Raw genomic sequence first — 19,835 nt, forward strand, 5'->3', positions numbered from 1 at the left:
CAACATAAGGCATTCTTTTTATAAATTATATGGACCAAATTATTCAAAACGAGAGTTCATTCTGGAACGCAATAATGTACACAATCATATTCACTCTCACCAAGCCAATTAACAGTTGCCTTTCATTCTACTATAGACCTGTAAAAATGTGAAATCTACAGTATACTTGTATTAAGGCTCTGAAATTCAAGAGACTAGCAACATTCACAAAGCAATGGCCTTTTTATATATTAAAAGGATAAATATGTACCTTTTTTCATTTTGAGTTAATTATGACATACATTCTAGCAATTAGATCTGACTTTCTGACCATAATTCTTTAAGTATGCAGTGTGGAATGTTGGATAAAGCACTGAACTTTAAACTGCATGGCCTTTTTTAAAGGCCCTACCTCTGAATAACTGTATAGTCCTGTACAAAGCATGCAACCTAACAGTGTTCAAATTACAAAAAATATACAAGGTACTTCTAAAATACTGTACCATGGAATGGTGTTTATTATAAGTGGCTATATAAAGGTGTATGTGTAAAGGCGATTTTTTTATTGCAACTTCTGATATGTCAACATTAAGCATTAAGTTTTGGCAGTGTGTAGCATACTTTGTGTGAGCCATTTCCCAAATTAGTAATTACTGGTGGTGGCAGCAAATTCTGGAGAAAGGCAAGGTGGTGTTTCATACGTGTAAGAACAGAATAAAAGAACATAGGTACTACCTCAGTTTTATATAGTGTACTTTATTTACAGTATATAGTAGTTTATTTTACCTCTTATATATGTTGTGGTTTAATGTGATAGTTATTAGTAAATTAAAATGTAAGTAGTTAAACAATAACTACTATTTAACTGTCATAATATTTCTTGCTGAGCAATAACTATAAAGTAATCTATTGTATTGCAAGATAAAGAACATTTACAGATATTTCAAATTTCATGTTGAGATATGTCAAAGTGCACTTTTAAGACATCTTAAAATAAAATGTAAATATCTGAAAAAATGTCTATTTCAAGATACATAAAATGCATTTGAAGACATCTTTTTGATAACTGAAATTTTTTTTAAGATACTTCAAATGCATTTCAAAATATCTTGAAACAAGCTCCTGTGCATTTTGATACATCTGAAATGAAAATATTAAGATTCTGTTTTCTGTTTTTAACTCCTTAGTGTTAGACCCAGAGAAATCCAATGTCCTAGCCGGAGAGTCAGCTTTAAACAGCTGTTCAAAGTAGTCAGCCCAGCGGGTCACAACTGTAGTGACATCCATAAGGACCGTTCCATCAGCTGCCCTGACTGCAACTCTCTGAGGAACAGATTTGGATATGAGTAATGTTTTCGATTCCCCTGTAAGCAGAACCTGGGTCACTAGACCATAGATGGTGTGTCACTTGCTCACAGAATCCTCTAACAAATGTCTTCTTACCTGCCCTCAGAGCCCTTCTCAGTTCCTAGTACAGATCGGAGCTGCCATTAAGCCATGCGCTACAATGGCACTCAATGATATCCAGGGTGCCCTGCGAGATGAAACACCATCTTCTGGGAACACTGGTAACACCATCACAACCCTCAGAAACCTTCAGGGTCTTGTAAAGGAAGGTCTGCCACATCACATTAGGATCAGCAGTCAAACCCAAATCTGTAAGTTCCTCACAATGTGTGCAAACTTGTTAGAAACAGTCTAATCTTGGAGTCTGGCCAGGTCCAGCCTCATCTTCCTAGTAGGTGGTAGCCTACTGGACCTAAGCTGGATCTTCAGAGTAGCAACAACTCCTCTGTGGTCAGAATTCACAAGCTGGGCAAGCTGACCTTTTGCAAAGTCAAGGAACATTGAGCAACTTTCATCACAGTCGACAGACCTATGGGGACCAATACAGTCCTCATAGCCCACCCTGTCAATGCCAGTGGTCGCTTTGAAGTCACTCATGACCAGAGGATTGTCACCTCGCAGGCACCCATCAACCACCAAATAAAGTTGCGAATAAAATGTCTCCCTCACCGAAAAATCACTCACCATAGTCGAAGCATACACTGAGACAACAGACTAGACAACCAGATAGTGCCTTTAGCCCTTTTAGACGATTGTCATGAAATCGCTTCAACCCGCTTCTGGCCTTAATCCATTGCCAAGGTGGCGTATATATCCCGCCAATGCCAGTTAATGCGTATTCGATACATACCAAGTATCGTACTGGAACCGCCTGTCACGCCATCTAGCAGTCATAGTGGAAACTACATCCGCCTGATGGAAGCGAAGTGTTGCCATGGCCGTGCACGTGATTTTGGCTGCTAATTTTGAGAAATTGTCCAAATTTTAAGTACGTTGTACTAAGATAAAAACATGTACCAGCTTATTGTTTGCTTGTGTGCTATATTTAACTTAACAGTCTCCACTTAATTTAGCATCTGCTTGACAGCAAAAACAAATATTTATTTTTTGAAATAATTATAAATAAATTTAGGCAACAAGTGGTTAATCTGAGTCTCATAATACGTTCGTTAAAAGGAGTGACATCGGACACCATCGGAAGAAGCCAATCCGCCACAGCAATAGCTACTCCCTGAGTATGTCAGCCACCAGAGCGACCAGACCAATAAAATGTGTGCTCATCTACAGAATTTTGGCCAGTTCCAGGTTTGCGCACCTCAGGGTGTGCCATCACTGAAATGCAAAATTTACAAAGCTCTTCCGACAGCAGAGAAAGATGATCATCATGCTGGAGAGACAAGACATTCCACACATCTAAAAAGGATAGGCCACCTCAAATTGGCACCCGAGTGCTGCCGTGCAGCAGGCAATGCCACAGGACCACACCAATTCCAACATCCAACAGGCCTGATCCCATTGGCTCTCCGACGGTTTTGACTCTTCTTGGGATGAGGTTCCTGACAGCTTTCCCCCACCACTCTCATAATACGAGCAGTCTTCCTATGGGTGACTGCAGCAAAGCTACTCCCGCAGAGAAGAGAAAGAAGTCCTGACTGTCATCTCAGAGCTGTGTGAAGTTTTTTTTGTTATGGTGGCTGGAATATCAATCCTGCCACCAACCTTCATGATTTCCCTGCAGGTTGGAGGACCGCTTGCAGGGCCAGATGCAATTTAACATCAAGATATCCTAAAATGCATTTCTGATTACTTTACACTAACTCAGATTTTGCATATTTATTGCATATTTTAGATGTGCATTTAAACAGGTTTCTGCTGCACTTGATGTATACATTAAAACATATTTTAAGAAGCCTAGAATTTTATTTCAAGATGTGTGATATACATTTTAGGGTATTTTGGAAAAAACATGAGATAATTTCTGCAGCATCATAATCTGCAGTATCTACTGTAAATCATTTTAGATATATCTGAAATAAAATTAAAGAAATCTGAAATGAGTTTATGTATATGTCAAAAATTCATCCTGTACACTGTGAGATATATACATTTTGAAGTCCTGTTTAAAGAACAGCAAATTTTCAAGTGATGCTGAGATATCTCAAAATGAACTGTTTATATCTTAAATTTGAGATATCTGAAAATGTATTTTAGAAAATTGTTTGATATGCTGCATTCCACAATATAAATGGATGTACATTTCTAAATCTTGAATTTAGTTTCAGATATTTTAAAAGCTGAACTACATTTTAACCTATATTGAATTCATTGTGAGATGTCTAAATGTTAATTTGTCTCATCATACTACTGAATAATATAATGGGCACACTGAGAAGGATAAAAGTTATACAAAATAGTAATAAAAAATTATAAGATTTAATTTTCAAAGACAGGACACCTAAAAAGTATTTGTGAGACTGGCATCAATTAAACAGAAATTCTGGCCAAATTCTAACATCAAACCAGAAGGTTTGGTACGCAAATCTTCTCTTTACAATGTAAAAGTTAAAATATAATGTGTTCTCTACAGAATACTGAAATGTGGCACTTATGAAATTAAAAAATAAATGTATATATAACATATGTGTGTGTGTGTGTGTGTCTGTCCATGGTTTCCCAGTGGCTTTAGTTAATCCCATAACTTTTCTACACACTGGAAAGCTGCAACAAAAGCAGAATAAACCTACTGATTCATCTGGAGAAACACCAGTATTAAAGTAAGACACTGTGCAGTCATATTACATCATTCCCAAACCTATTTAATCTATACTAATAAAAGGCAAAGCCCTCACTCACTCACTCACTCATTTACTCACTCACTCACTCACTCACTGACTCATCACTAATTCTCCAACTTCCCGTGTAGGTAGAAGGCTGAAATTTGGCAGGCTCATTCCTTACAGCTTACTTACAAAAGTTGGGCAGGTTTCATTTCGAAATTCTACGCCTAATGGTCATAACTGGAAGGTATTTTTCTCCATTAACTGTAATAGAGTTGAGCTGGAAAGACGTGGGGGGGCGGAGTTTCGAGTGACATCATCACGCCTCCCACGTAATCACGTGAACTGATTGTCAACGCAGTGCGTAGAAAACCAGGAAGACCTCCAAAAAGCACTTAAGAAAACATGCATTATATAATTGAGAAGGCAGCGAAACAATAAGAAGCAAGCTAGTGACATTTACTACCATATTCATGAGTGCTGCTACCTCGGAAAGAAAGCAAGGTGTAAACCTAAACTTTAAATTAAGTTCATAGACAGGCTACTGCTGGCGTTTCACATGCCCACAGGTAATGCGGGATACAAGTTTAATGAGAGGACGCAGGATATAAACGAGAGTTTTGATCACTTTGTAACTAAGTTAAAATTGTAGGTGAAGGGGTGTGCTTATGCAAATTCCGAGACTGTGTTTGTGGGGGATTGACAGTTAAGGCGGGTAAGGGGAGTCATGTCATCATCTCCCCTCCCATTCATCTTATTTCGCTCTGAGCTGAACTCCGCGGCTAACACTGTCTTCCGAAGCAACTTCGTCAGACTGCCACCAAATACTCACAAAAAAATCCACAAGTTAATACACACGCTGTCTCTAGAGTTTCTACACACTGAATCCTCCAGGCACTACTTACAAAAGGTCACATTGACAATCGTGTTAGGTTATTTTTAAAATCTTTCCTTTTCTTAGCACAAGCACAGCTGAGAAGCTTCGATGCATGTGCTCCATAACGCGTTAAAAAATAATGCATTTAATCACACTTTGCATTACAAGCAAAGGGAGCTTTTGTCAATGCATGATTTCCTGGTACACGATTACATTGATCAGCATCCCGATTCATTTTACCCTCGCACCACCTTAGTTTGAGAAGAAGTATGAAAAATATGAGGTTAACACAGAAAAACAGATCACCAATTCAAGCTTTATGAATAATCGATTCGCCATCAATAATTGTTTTGGTAAAGCCATCCTCCTTCCATTTTATAATTTTTCCGCCACTAGCCATGATTAAATGAACGGTAAAAAAGTAAGAGCAAACCGAGGGTGACTTATTTAGGCAGGCATATATATGACAGCAACACTCATGACAATGTCAATCATGTTACGTTATTATTAAAATGTTTCCTTTTCCATTACTTCTTTAACACACTACTTCTCCGCTGCGGGCGCGGGTATTTTGCTATATATATATATGAATGACCTCCAAAGAGCGCTGAGACTTTTGATATCATGAACGTGTGTGCAAAAGGGGTCTCCTGCCCAGCAAAAGTCGAGCAGCCAGCCAGCGTGCATAGCTGTGCCGCCTTTGAGACGCTGACTGCGCTTCTGCCTTAAGTCAAAGTGAGCACTTTTAATTTTTTTCATCCTCCCCCTGCGCTATAGCCCAGACAAGTGCAAACACGGGACCCCTTTTCTACACCACGGCAAAATAATATTAAGGCTATTCACACTTTCTTTTGCACATATACGATTATGAGGTCCTCAGCTCGGATTATGAAGACACGCACAGGAGTGGAGGACTGACAGTGCCATCACAGCCGATTAATGGTGGGGATGTCTCACCAGTCTACACAAGACCCACCGCGACTGTCCCCAAAAGGCGATCATAATGTCAGCGAACACATTTCTCTATACTATATAAAAGAAAAAGGCAACTTTCCTTTCTTTACACCTTTTTTCCTTTTATCCCAAACCAAAGCCTTTCTCTTAACACTGCAGAGGACACAAAACTAATTTTCTTTAAATGCCGGTAAGGCACATTACCAGAGGCACAAATTTGAACGTTCACATAGAAAATGTAATTTCAATGTACCTGTACTTCTTAAAACATTAATGTTTTACTGTTTAATAACTTATAGACTATAATTTATTATTTTTCCCTTGCACTCAGTGACCAAACCTATACACACACATATAGACACATACAAACATACACACAAGTATATGTATGTGTATATATATACACACACACACATACATACATACATACACACATATATATAATTTGTGTGTGTGTATGTATGTATGTGTGTGTATATATGATGTAGATAGGTATGTATGTATATATATATATATGTGTATATGTAGATATGTATATAGATATGTAGATATGAAGATATGTATGTGTATATATGTATATATATATATATGTATGTATGTATGTATGTATGTGTGTGTGTATATATATGACAGCAGCAATCCAAGCTGTGAGAAAACAGTAAAAAGGAGGCGTGTCAGACGTCGTGGTACATTTTCTGATTCAGCTAGACGAAAATAACTTTGTGACGCTGCCACCAAATACACAAAACAATTACTTTGACAATCATGTTACATTATTTTTAAAATGTTTCCTTTTCTTTTTCATAACTTCTTTAACACATGACATCGCTGCGAAGCGCGGTATTTTGCTATATATATATATATATCACAGCGACACTCATAACAGTGACAAAACAATTACATTGACAATCATGTTACGTTATTTTCAAAATGTTTCCTTTTCTTTCTCTTTCCTTCTTTAACACACTACTTCTCCGCTGCCAAGCTCGGGTATATATATATATATATATATATAGATAGATAGATAGATAGATAGATAGATAGATAGATAGATAGATAGAGATATATATATATATAGATAGATATGAGAACAACACTCACATCAATGACAAAACAATTACATTAACAACCATGTTACGTTATTTTTAAAATTTTTCCTTTTCTTTTTCGTACCTTCTTTAACACACTACTTCTCCGCTGCGAAGCGCGGGTATTCTGCTAGTACATTATAAAGAACACTCACATTAAGACAGAAAAAGTTATTCTTATTGTTCAGAGGTCCAAAGTTTAAAATCCAGTATTGAATATACTTGATTGCCACTGAGGAAGCCAAGTCTGGTGAAGATCCTAGTAATGGATATGTAATGGAAAGACAGAGAGCTACAGTGGGAAGTGTTTTAATATTCATGGTAGGCATTTTTAAACATTTTCATCAATTTAAAGTAAGTGCAAGGTTTTGGGTAGCTGTTCTGGAACTTTTATGCTTAGCATCTATTACTTTTTGATTCCTTAAAACATATATCATGCAATCTACAGTATAATTAACATTATTTGTTCAAAAACATCATATCCAACTTTCAAAAAGCTTGGACATGTTTTAGAATTTGTTTTCAAAAATATATTAATTTGTTTGGGTGGTTCCAGGTTCACACAGACAAATACTTCATGTCTCATATAATGAGTTCAGCTTTTCTATTAAATTGTAAGGAAGAAACTGATAAAAGTTAAAGTCTTACCTGACATAGAGGTGATTAATACCCAACACCAATGAATTATTATATTTAAATTAAAACTGACAACTGTGTTCTGAGATTTTTTAGGTAAAGTCAAAAATTTTGAAGTAAGGTGTCACTGATCATGACACTGGACAGTGGAAATGTTGCACACTGGTTAGCAGATGCACACTAATAGACTTACTTTAAGAAACTTTTTTATCTAAAATTGATTTTGATGTCTAATAGTTCCAAGTGTCAAACTCTACTTCTTTGCAGATTTTTCTAAAACTATTAAATTGTTCAATAGTGTTTATCTCTAACCTAACAGATTTGCAAAACAACCCTTAATAAGCTTCTTTTCTGGTATTTTCTATTCTAACAAACATTCTCACTAGAATAAAATACACTATTTGTTAATGCAAAGTCACACTTTTCTGTAGTAAGTGTTAAACTGCTGAAGTAACTGAGTGCAAACCAGAAGCCAACCATGAATGAACTGGCAATCCATTGGAGGGTAAACTCAGACACACACCTATGCCAGGCCAAATTAAATACATCATGTTTTGGACCACAGAAGGGAACAAGAGCCGCCAGAGAAAATCCACATACTGTATACTGCACATGAGGAGATTGAGAAAAATGAACACAGAAGGATCCCCAACAAGGAATGGAGTCTAAATGATCTAAGTTGCTCTTTGTTTTGAAGGAAAGGGTAAATGGATCATTCAACTTTTAGAATGCTATTCAGAACAGTCAAACCTCCAAGCATCTAGTTTTGATAACTACACAGATCCTTGTCTTTGTTGCATGTATATGGTCTCGCCATTTTTGCACTGGTTTTCTCTAGGTACTTAATGCTGTTGCTATTCCTTACCATGTCCTTGTAAACGTGTTTTACACTTTGTATAGAACAGAAACATAGGAAAGATATTGTGGTTAGCTTTGATAATGCTGCCTCACAGATCAGCATCTTCTGCTTAAATTCAATGCTTGGCTGCTATCTGTGAGGTGCCTGTGAAGATTTTTCTGCAGCTACTCCACTTTATCTCCCACATCCCAAAGACATGCGTGTTGAGGTAACTGAAAGTTCTAAATTGGAGTAGGCCCTGCAATGGACTAGTTTAAGAACATGCAACATAAGAAGTTTCACAAGTTAGAGGAGGCCATTTCATTCATCAAGCTCCTTTGGTCAGTTAAAGGATGTTGTCCCATTATCTCACCTATATGCATTTTAAAAGTTGTCCAGATTTCCCCTTCCATTACTTGCCTTTCTCCCAGACTTGGGTCCAATGCTTTTAGGATAGGCTTTGGCTACTTGATAATGGATTAAGAATTCTTGTGAACTTTGTTTAAGAATACATATTGTATCAACATCACCAGTGTCTGTTAATTTAGTTTAATTCTAGTAGTATTATAGTAAATGTATTAAGTATAATGTAATAACATACCGTACAATGTCAGTTATGTTCCGCCATGCATGAAATTTATATTCTAGAATTTATTAATGATAATCAAAGATTTTCCAAACTGAATATGCCGTATTTCCTGAACATTCAATGAATAGTGCTGCGATATCTTGCCTTTTCTTTAATACAATCCAAAAAATGTAAACATTTTTTAAATAAGAAGCTTTCACCTACAGTATGTTCCATACAGAGTATCACAGAGGTTGACATGAACAGAACTCCATCACTAATTCACTGTTTTACAGTCCCACCCTTTCCCTAAGGGAACTTTCTGTTTAAGCAAGACTTTTTGCCATTTTACTAAAAAAAAAAAAGTTTACAGATACTCTTGTTTAACTGTGTATCCAGCATATTTCTAATCATCACTTTTAAAAAGTGAGTGGTTTTCTTCTTCCACAAAGCTTGTTCAAACAGGACTTTCACAATGCACATTAAAATAAGATCTTCTTAAACTTTTCCTCTACAGTGCCTTGATGGAATGCATGTTAAAGTTATGCAAATTTATACCTGTTATTTCACAATAAGAATATAAAAATAAGCAATTAGTTAAAGAAGTTTTTTTTTATTTATGGTTCTAAAACAAAGTAGTGTCAGCTTCTAAATCAGCAAATAATAGTGTACGTTTGTGATTACCTATAGCATTTTTACATATATGTCAATCTCACATATCAAGATATAAATCAAAATTGTCATATTTGTAAAACTTGTTATGTCTGGTAATGCATCTAAAAAGACATGCTTTAGTGCACCCTGTGTATCCTTGAGTTTATGACCACATAATCACAACATTGTGTGACAAATATCATAAACTATTACCAATTTTTTTGTTTTTAATTTTTCCTTTTGTAGGTATCCTGAGGAGCCTTGGAAAAACTTCATATTATGATTCCCAACATTTATGTACAACATTATAGAATGCCCTGCGAAGGATATATCACCAGAACTGTGACCTTATGGTATTATCTATTACAACTGACAACCAATCACCAAGAGGTTTTGTTTCTCCATGAATGCTATTAACTGAGGTTTTCCTTTCTTCTTCTCCATTGTCACTTGGCCATAACTCATTTCTAATGTTAACAAACTTATATTTACATTATTGCTTAACTTTCAAAATAAAATTGCTCTGCTATGTTCATCTATGATTGATCTGTTCATCTATATAAGTGATACATGGGTTAATGATTTCTGTCATTGCATTATTACTGGACATTTGTGCAAGAACTCTTATCTTGTATTCAATAAAGAACAATACAATAAATACATTGATCTAATTGTACTATTCCAAGTTTTCCAGTAACTGGTATTTTGTTATTATCCTAGGCATGTAGCAACATAAAGTAATAGGAATACATTACCCAGAGTATTTTGGACTCAAAAGGTACTAGAATATTTACTTATTTTTATTTTATATCTGCATTTTGATTTGCTTTACCCATTTATTATTTGATTAGAAGGTCAACCATTTACTTCATTCAATGCTAAGCATTAAGTGGGCATATTTCAGCTTTTTATTTACTGTATATGAACATTATTTAAAACATGTGGCCCACATTATAGCGAGGACTGGCCTGCCTTTAATTGGGTCAAATATGCAAAAAAAATTTCAATTTGTAAGATGCAGTTTCTATTTTATCCAGTAGATGTCCCTTCTGACTATCTCAGGCACCTTTTCAGCCCATAGTAACAGCATTTTGGGGGCTCTGAGTACTAGAAAGTACTAGAAAAAAATGTGTTTATCAAGGAAACGTAAAGTATATTCTCTAATATCAAGTGTCTGAAAGTTAAGCACATTTTTTCTGGGCAATAAACCACAAAACCATTTGATTAATTTGCTCCGTTCCCAAAAAATGTATTAATTGAAGACATAAATACACAAATTGTAATTAAAAAAAATAATAATACAGCAAATATACAGAACAGCTACAGACAGACAAGGTAAACGAGTTGTTAGCTTTAAAAAAGGAACAGTCCGTTTTCTCTCAGGCGATTCACATAAGTGAGCTATACTATTGCCAATTAAACATCAAAGTGAAAGGTTCTTGATTAAAATATGCATGTTGAGGGCAGCTTAAGTTTTGTGTCCCAACAAGAGACAGGCTTTTACTAATATAAATTTGTCAAGATTAACTGTAACAGACAGAGTCATGGACTTAATGCAAGATTTAGTCAGGCAATTAAAAGAAAAAAGCATTTATTTGTTTTTCCATAACAATCGATCAGAGCACCAATGTAACTGGTGTGTCTCCACTTGAAGTTTACATCAGGCATGTTGATTAATCTTTAAATGCCACTGAAGAGTCTGTTTAACTGATTTTTGTAATGGACACAACTTCTGCTTGTGACATTTGTAATTGTTAGGTTGGAGTGGATAGGGCTCACGCTGTTAGTCAGGTCACTGATCCCTGTCAGTCCACTGTGCTCTGTCAATGTGTGTGGAAAAAAAGCATGGGTTGTTGTCAACTTTCAGGTAAAAAGTCCAATCAAGTAGAGCAATGTAAAATTCAAAGGAAACCAACAGGTTTGATTATGCTTCTAGTTATGCTTCTTTAATAAATACACATCTTAATCAGGGCCTGGATTTTGGTGTGGAATTGTAAGTCTGTTGCCTCTTTCTTAAAAATCCAGCATGGTTTAACTTACAAAACTAACTTACAAAGCTAATGCAGTGCTTTAACAGTCAGTCCATTACAATGACTAATTCTGTACTAATACACAGGCGTACGCAATAGCAAAGTCTGATCACTAATCTGAGGAAGTTTGTAAACAAAAGAACATCACGCATTTGATGTTTGAAATTTGAAATAATTTTATCCATCCATCCATTATCCAACCCGCTATATCCTAATTAAAGGGTCACGGGGGTCTGCTGTAGCCAATCCCAGCCAACACAGGGCGCAAGGCAGGAAACAAACCCCGGGCAGGGCACCAACCCACTGTAGTGCAAAGTACAAATAAAGTCAAAACAAAAAAATCAGGAGTGGTTTCTCCTAGACTTTCTCATATACTCAGATATATAGATGGATATTTGAGTAGTAAACCACAAGACAATGATTATATTTTTATATTATGTACATTAAAGAACCAACAACAAATCAAATCAAATTAATAATACATTGAACAATTATGATAAAAGTTAAGTTGCAGCTGCATGAATGAAAGGTAAAGTACCACTTTTGGTTAACGGAAATAGCCCAAAAACATAGAAATCTACGTTTTGTACCTAATTCTTGTATGCAAAATTTTGGTTAACCTAAGTGAAAGCATACTCAAGTTATTGTGTTTATATAATGCCACAGATGGCCAGGGTCCTTGCCCAGCCAGGACGCCTCTTCGCTGAGAGGGCCGAGGCAGCAGGCATGGCATGGGCAGAACAGCATCTCCCCCAGGACACTAGATGGCATCCCCCATGGGTTGCAGTGGTACCTCGGACTCCTGCAGGGGTTCAAGAGAGATGGAATTGTCTGGAGCCCTGCTGGGATCCATGGGCGCTGCAGCTGCTCCACAGCCCGTATGGGTGATCCATTCACCACACCGGGAAGTGCTTCCGGAAGTAGGTCATCAAGCACCTGAAGTACTTCCATGTAACATATAAAAGGAGCCATTTGACAGTACTCAGTGGGCCAGAGTTGGGAGGAGGGAGACAAAGTTTGCCGAGGAGGAGTGGAGGAGAAAGAAGGGATAGACAGAGAAAAGAAAAGAGTATTGTGTTTAGGTGTTTGTGCTTTGTGTTTGAGACTGTATTGTGCTTGTGGGAAACGAGGAAGGCATTTCCCATGAAGTGAAGAAAAATAAAAGGCTTTTGCTTTTAAAAGTTTGCCTCCTGTGTCTGTCTTTGTCGAGTTGAGTGGCTACTACGCCCTCTACATTTGTCACAATACACACACAGACAGACACACAGACATAATTCCAAAAATGGTATTTTTGGACTGAGAGAAGTCTAAAACATCGAGATTTATCAAAATCTCAAAATGGAATTTTTGAAGGATTCCAATACCTTCCCTATACTTTGTACACAAGAAAGTCAGGGAGGTCTAAAACACCGAGAGTCATCAAAATCTTGACATTGAATCTTTGGATGATTACAATACTTTCCCTATACCTCGTATACAAGAAAATAAAAATAACGTTGGGAGTCGAACCACAATGCCACTAACTTTAAGTGAGACATGCTGCCATCTCCAGGATTCTGCAACTAGATCAGCATTAAGATCGCACTTTTGAACTATTAAATGTGAGGCATCATTCCAGTTTTTTTTTTCACAATCAAATTTATTTTTTGTTATGGTTGGATTTTATGACCATAAGATCCATTAGCAAAAATCATTTTTCCTTAGGTTATCGGCAAATAGGTAGGAATTCCATGTCAATCAATCAGTCACACATTGACACACAAACAGGTTAAGGTGAATAACCCAGTTAGGGCAGAAACCTAGTTTCTTAAAAAATCTGTGTTTACATGGGCAAGAAATCTTCTGGAGTTTTCTTTTGTCAAAACACTTCAACGTCACTAAACTGTGTAAAAAAAGAGTTAAACATCATTAACAAGCACTGTGAATATGAAAATAAGCATGGTTCTTGTGATACTTTTCTTGTGTTTTATAAATATGCTTAGTCAAACAGAAACTTTCTTTATAGGTTTCTGTTACTGGACACTCCTTTCTGCTTGGCTTCACAAGGGACCCAGTAGGTGTGCTTCTTGTGCTGCTGGAATAATAATAATGCAGGAAGTTTTATTTCAATAAGGTAAGCATTGCATTAGGTTGTTACTTTAAAAAGTAATTGGTCTAACTAATGAATGCTACTTTTGACATGTTACTCTACTGTTCTTGAGATTGTGCTGCAGAGTTTAGCCCTGTACAGTACTCACCAGCATACATTTATCGATTTCTGAAATATTAAGACAGATAACTTCTGTCATGACAATAAATAATGTGATCATCCAAATATTTCCCTATGTAAGTTTATTTTGTGGACACTTCTACTCATGGGTGCTGAAAGTGTGAGTGAAGTAAGTTCATGCACAGGCTGACATAGTGCAATGTACACACGTAGACCACACAATCCTTAACAGTAATCTGGTTAAGAGTTTACATGGCCACATAATCAAGTTAATTAAATAAAAGTCCATAGCTGTTAACCATGTTAATCAGAGGCTAGAGGCTAATAACCAAGTTTCTCTAACCGGAATAAGTGTTTACAAGGCATTTTAGAAACCAGGTTCCTATGAACAACCAATTTATTTAGGTGCATGTAAACGTGCCTAGTGAGTCAATTAATTGTACAGTACAGTCTGATCACTGAGCTGCACTTTACTATACACCCTTCAGTGCGTACATGTGACAAATAATAAAATCTATCTAAATCCTCATTATCTGTAGATTCTACTCCATTAGCTTGTCCATCAAAAATGTAACACATTTTGCAATACTAGTGGTCTTTCCCATCTATTCACAGTCATGCACAGCAGAAAAAAAAATTCTTTTGAGAGTCCTATCGCACAGCAGTGAGACATGAGATTGAGCAATAACAGGTCTGTGATGCTCTTAGAAGTTCATTGCTATACGTATGCTACACTGAATGGATCAATGAATGTCTACCCAATACTGAAAGGCATGGGGAAACTGCTGAACCCCATTCATGATGGGCAGCAGGGGTTGCAATTGTTTCCCATGAGTGAGGAATTCTCAGTAAGTGTGGGTCACACAAGCTCACACTGATTAAGTCCTTGCTCTTTGTACACACCATCTATCGCTACTAATGTGGAAGAAAAATTAGACTTACAGGTCACATAGCCTTTAGGATATAGTGTTTTGATATGCTTTCCCAATTAGAAATATATCATTCATCTTAAAAAAATTGTATAAAGGGTTAATAAATGTCAGAAACTTGTTCAGACATATCAGGAGACCAGACAACATGAACAACAAAGACAAAGATGTAATACACAAAATGTACTGAAATATGACTATGAGATGACTAAGAAATCAGCAGATGTGTTGTAAACAACCAGGTGCTTCAAGGGTGGTGGCTCAACCCAAAGGGTATAAGAAGAATAAAAATAGACTTTTATTTTATATAGATCATTTGGGTGTAAACCAACAAACCAATCAGAGTAAATGTATACACTGAATGACACTATATGTAAATTCAATAGTTTATAAAATGATCCTCTATCCTTTGTTTCTCTGACCATTCTGATCATGCTGTTATAGACTGCTCCCTGTTCAAGCATTAGCTGAAGAGTATATTTTTCTCCTGCCTGATTACTGATTAAAAGATTTTATCAGACTTGTCTTATTAGAGGATACGTTTTTTTCTGGGGATTAGGAACACTTCCGGGTCAGGAGATATAAAAGGACTGTGGGAGCTCCCAGACGGCGAGCTGAGTGGAGGATTGTATTATTGTAGTATTTGTGATTTGTTTAAGAGTATTGTGGAGGAGAGGGTGCTTAGTGCACTGTGGAAGTTTAATAAAGTCAATTTGAGGACTTTTACCTGGTGTTTGGAGTCGTGGACAGGGGTTCAAGGGAGCGAGAGCACCCCCTATCGACCACAATATATATATATATGTGTGTGTTTTTTTTTATCATCTTAAAACCTGAGAAGTTTTGATTTTGTAGAATTCTGACCTTGCTAATATGCAGCTGTCATACATAATAGTTGTTTACTTTGTCAGATTAAATTTAATTGTCATATTAAAAAGAATAAAACCTTCCCATCAGGTCACCAAAGCACTATAATCTACTGCATATGATTAGAGGTTTCAATTTAATATATCAAAATGAATAATTAAAGCTTTTTGTATTGCATTTATCACTTACCAAACATTTCCTAAAATGGTAATTCTGTGGTCAACAGTAATAAACTTAAAGAACATTTTTAAAGGGAAGTTAAAATCAAAAATGAACATTGACTTTTTCTTATGACTTTCTGTTCAACATGGTATTTTCAGAAGTTCAGATGTGGAACAGATATTTTATCATTACTTTAAGGACTAAACCAAAAGATAATCAGAATAGCTTTGTTTACAGTATTTTTACTATAAAGCTTGTATCATGATTAAAAATAATAAGTATTTGCGCAAAACTTTCTTAGAACCTATGGCAGCAGTATAAGGGCATTATTACAACAGTAAAAAAAATCTTTATTTTTCTTTTCATTAACACTCATAGGACAATAATAGCTCACTACCATGAAAATACCTCCCATTTAATCAAGACAACGAGCAACTTAAAAGCAGATACATACCATGAACAGCAATGTTACTTGTAAGCCACATCTTATGTAATTGCAACACAAAGATTATTCAAAGATAAACTTAACTTACCCGGAGAAAAGGTAAATCCGAGAAAAAAAAGTAAGTAGGAGTATTAAGTATGAGTCTTATTATTATATAATAGGTATTCACATACTGACCCAAGTCAGAAGCATCATTCAAACTATGTATACATTCAAATTCAACATCAAATATAACAAATAAAACAAATTAACAGTAATAAGAAAATAACAAATTACTATAAAATTATATGCATGTAATTATTTAAATATACATGAAACCCAGTAAAAAATACACTTTTTACAATATGGACTCACAACTTTCTATAATTAAAGCTAAAAGCGACATCACAAAACCTCAATGTGAGTGTTCACGATGTGGCCATTTATTTTTCTACAACTTTATGTACTTCACACACAGCAAATATTAAACTAGTCTAAGATTGTTTTAAATTAGATAAATATACCACAGTTTATGCAAGTATGCACAATTGTGCATCTACCCACCTGACCTCCATTAACCCCACTTTACCTAGTTCACCATTGCCTGAGGCTGGATTCTTTCCAGCAGCAAGTCCACCACAGAGCATACGCATGCCCACTCAGACTGAATCACACATTTGCACTAAACAAAAAAATAAATAACATAGTTGGATTTTTTTTTATCAGAGCTTAATGAAATGGTAACATATGTTACATTTTAAACTTCTTTACTCATTATCTAACATAATCTTCCAAATATGCTGATATTTACTGAAAAGCTTCTGTGTATCATTACAGATTGTATATCTCCTACACATTACTAGCCATTTAACATGCTTGATGAAATGTACTGTATTTTTCTGAGTTTTACCTCAAGCAGGCAAATACTGATTAGTTGTAGATAGTGTTTGTAGTGTGCATAAATATAATCAATAATTGGTACATCACTATGATTTATGCAATTACATACTGTACCATTTTTTCTATAATTCTGTATTATATACACCGATTTAACTAACTAACATTTAGATACACATATGCAAGTATTTTGGCTTGCACTAAGAGTATGAGCTTCAAAGCAAGGCCTTTTTGAAATGTATACATCCAAATAAATAAGATTAAAGCTGTAGGTCCAGACATTGACATAATTTCTAATAATAATTAGAAATAAAAGTGTAAAGGAGGTCAGATGGCATTCAGAAAGCAGGTAGTGTGAAGTAGTGTTTCAGGTTTTGGACTTCGAAACCTGCGGTGGTGGGTTCAAATCCCACAATTGACACTGTGTGACCATGAGCAAGTCACTTTATCTGCCAGAGCTCCAACTGGAAATTCAAAAGCAATGTAACCAATTGTATCATGTAAATGCAATACATAACATAAAATGTAAATGTTGAAACTTGCCTTGGAGAAATGCATCAGCCAAATAATGTAATATACAGAATATTGGTGAATCTGTTAGACAGCTCGGTAGTTCCGACTTTACTCAACTGCTCATCTGATGAGAATCAATAATGCACATTCAGCTGTACATTACTCAACATTTAAGTGAAATTAGAATAATGGCAAAAACCTGTATACTTATTTGATTACTGTCAGAGGATTGCATACTTGTTTGAATAATGTCACTAAAGTGTAGCCATCTATCCATTTTCTAAATCCACTTTTCTGAAGCAGGGTTGCAAGAAAGCTGGAGCCTGTCTCAGCAAACATCGGGTGTAAGGCTGTAACAATCGACGGACAGGGCACCAGCCCACCGGAGGGTAAACACACACACACTAGGTGTATATTGATTTGAATTTTAGCAATGCACTACTACTGATTTGTTCCGTTTTTATAATAGGAATTGATAAGGCACACTCTGTTCACAATTACATAACAGCTGGGTATAGGTATATATTGATTTGAATTATTTCAGTAAGGTGCACAATACTTTTAATAAAATGAGTGAAGTGGACACTTATTTGAATAATATCATGCACTTAATTTGCGCCATGTTCCATCTGAAATCAGTTACTATGCCTCCGTTTTTGAAAGGCAAACTGTTAGGCTATACAATCATTTTTATTAATCATATACAAGCATTTAAAAGGGTGTAGGCACCAGACTGGATATTATGCAACGATTATCTTCATTCAGTACAGGACAGTGATGTACCTATTGTAAACACCATGGCAATAAACCAAAATGATATGGACGGATGACGGATCACTGAGGCCAGAAGGACAGAACTGCCTCCTCTCATCTGTAAGCTTTCTGATTATCCTAAGTACTTTTGCACATATCGGACTTTGGGGAAATATTCAAACAACATTGAACTCAGTCACTTTTAAAAAGGAAGCGTGGCATACACAAAAGGCCTCGTGAGATATGTCGGTATTATCAATACTCAATCATTAGAGTATAAGAAATGGTTTTTACAATCGTCCAGACAAAATGCATCAGTTTATTGGATTAAATCCTGTCACGTCTCTGATTGTCTCACTTGCCTGTCAATTCGCGCTGTGTCACATAAATGCGCAGCCGGCCGTGAGTCACGCACACACGAGTGTGCCTTCTGGCAATTCACCGTGTTCCTGCTTCCACAAGCTAGAGGTATGCACTGTTCTCGTTTACACACGTAAAAAAATACAACTTTAACAATACACCTATAATCTGCGGCATTACGACTAATATATACAATATGACTTAACAAACTCATATTATACGACAGCCTTTCGCTGCAATTTGCCGCGAACTGCTGGATACTTTCACTTTACTCGAGTGCTTCAAGTTGCGGAGGTTTACTTACAAGGAACCAATCGGTGCTCGGCTGTGCGAGGTGTCCTGCAGTCCAGCAGCAGCGCTTCATCAGCTGGAAGAAGCGCCATCTCAGCGCGCGTTTACAGTAAAACTGGTCTCTATGAGTAAGTTGTGTTGTTAACATTCATACCTTGAAGTAGGGCAATAAAAAGAGGAGCGGCATGTGCCGCAGGCGTCTTGCGATTTGTCGAATTTGCCAAAGTAGTCTGTAAAAGCAAGCGAGATCCTCCCCCTTTCCAAAACCACAACAAAGTGCCTTCCTTATAAACACATTTTTACCTCCCGTTTGCAACACTGGAGTGTGCCTCGTTTCTTCTTTGTCTACCAAAAGAGTGACTTTCTCTGCCCTCCCCATTCGCTAACAGACAGATCGAGAGTTCTGAAGCAGCACTTGTATGCACAGGGAAGTCGACGAGAGGCCGATTTTAATTCAGTTAGATATGTTACCGCTTATTTTTTGTAACAGTCGCGAGATGATAATAATTGGAATGGCACCCCAACAAAACTGTAATGGGAAATAAATACCTGTTTGAAACAGTATTTTTATTAATAAAAATATTAATAAACAATCATTTTAACGACAGTACAAGTGAGTTACCAATAGAAACGATGGGGCAAATTTCCCGAATTGATTTTTTTTCTAGGTGAGGCTGTACCACCA

General features: G+C 36.2%; 1 protein-coding gene across 1 annotated transcript in view; it reads right to left on the minus strand.

Moving 5' to 3' along the window:
- Positions 1-19,526, minus strand: part of zmp:0000000660 (arf-GAP with Rho-GAP domain, ANK repeat and PH domain-containing protein 2) — a 446,729-nt gene extending 427,203 nt beyond the window's left edge. The window contains exon 1 of the mRNA XM_039751270.1: positions 19,164-19,526. The gene's annotated coding sequence lies outside the window, so the exon portion shown is untranslated. The remainder of the gene's footprint in view (positions 1-19,163) is intronic.
- Positions 19,527-19,835: the final 309 nt, after the last annotated feature.

Source organism: Polypterus senegalus, chromosome 4 (assembly GCF_016835505.1).
Source record: "Polypterus senegalus isolate Bchr_013 chromosome 4, ASM1683550v1, whole genome shotgun sequence".
NCBI lineage: Eukaryota > Metazoa > Chordata > Cladistia > Polypteriformes > Polypteridae > Polypterus > Polypterus senegalus.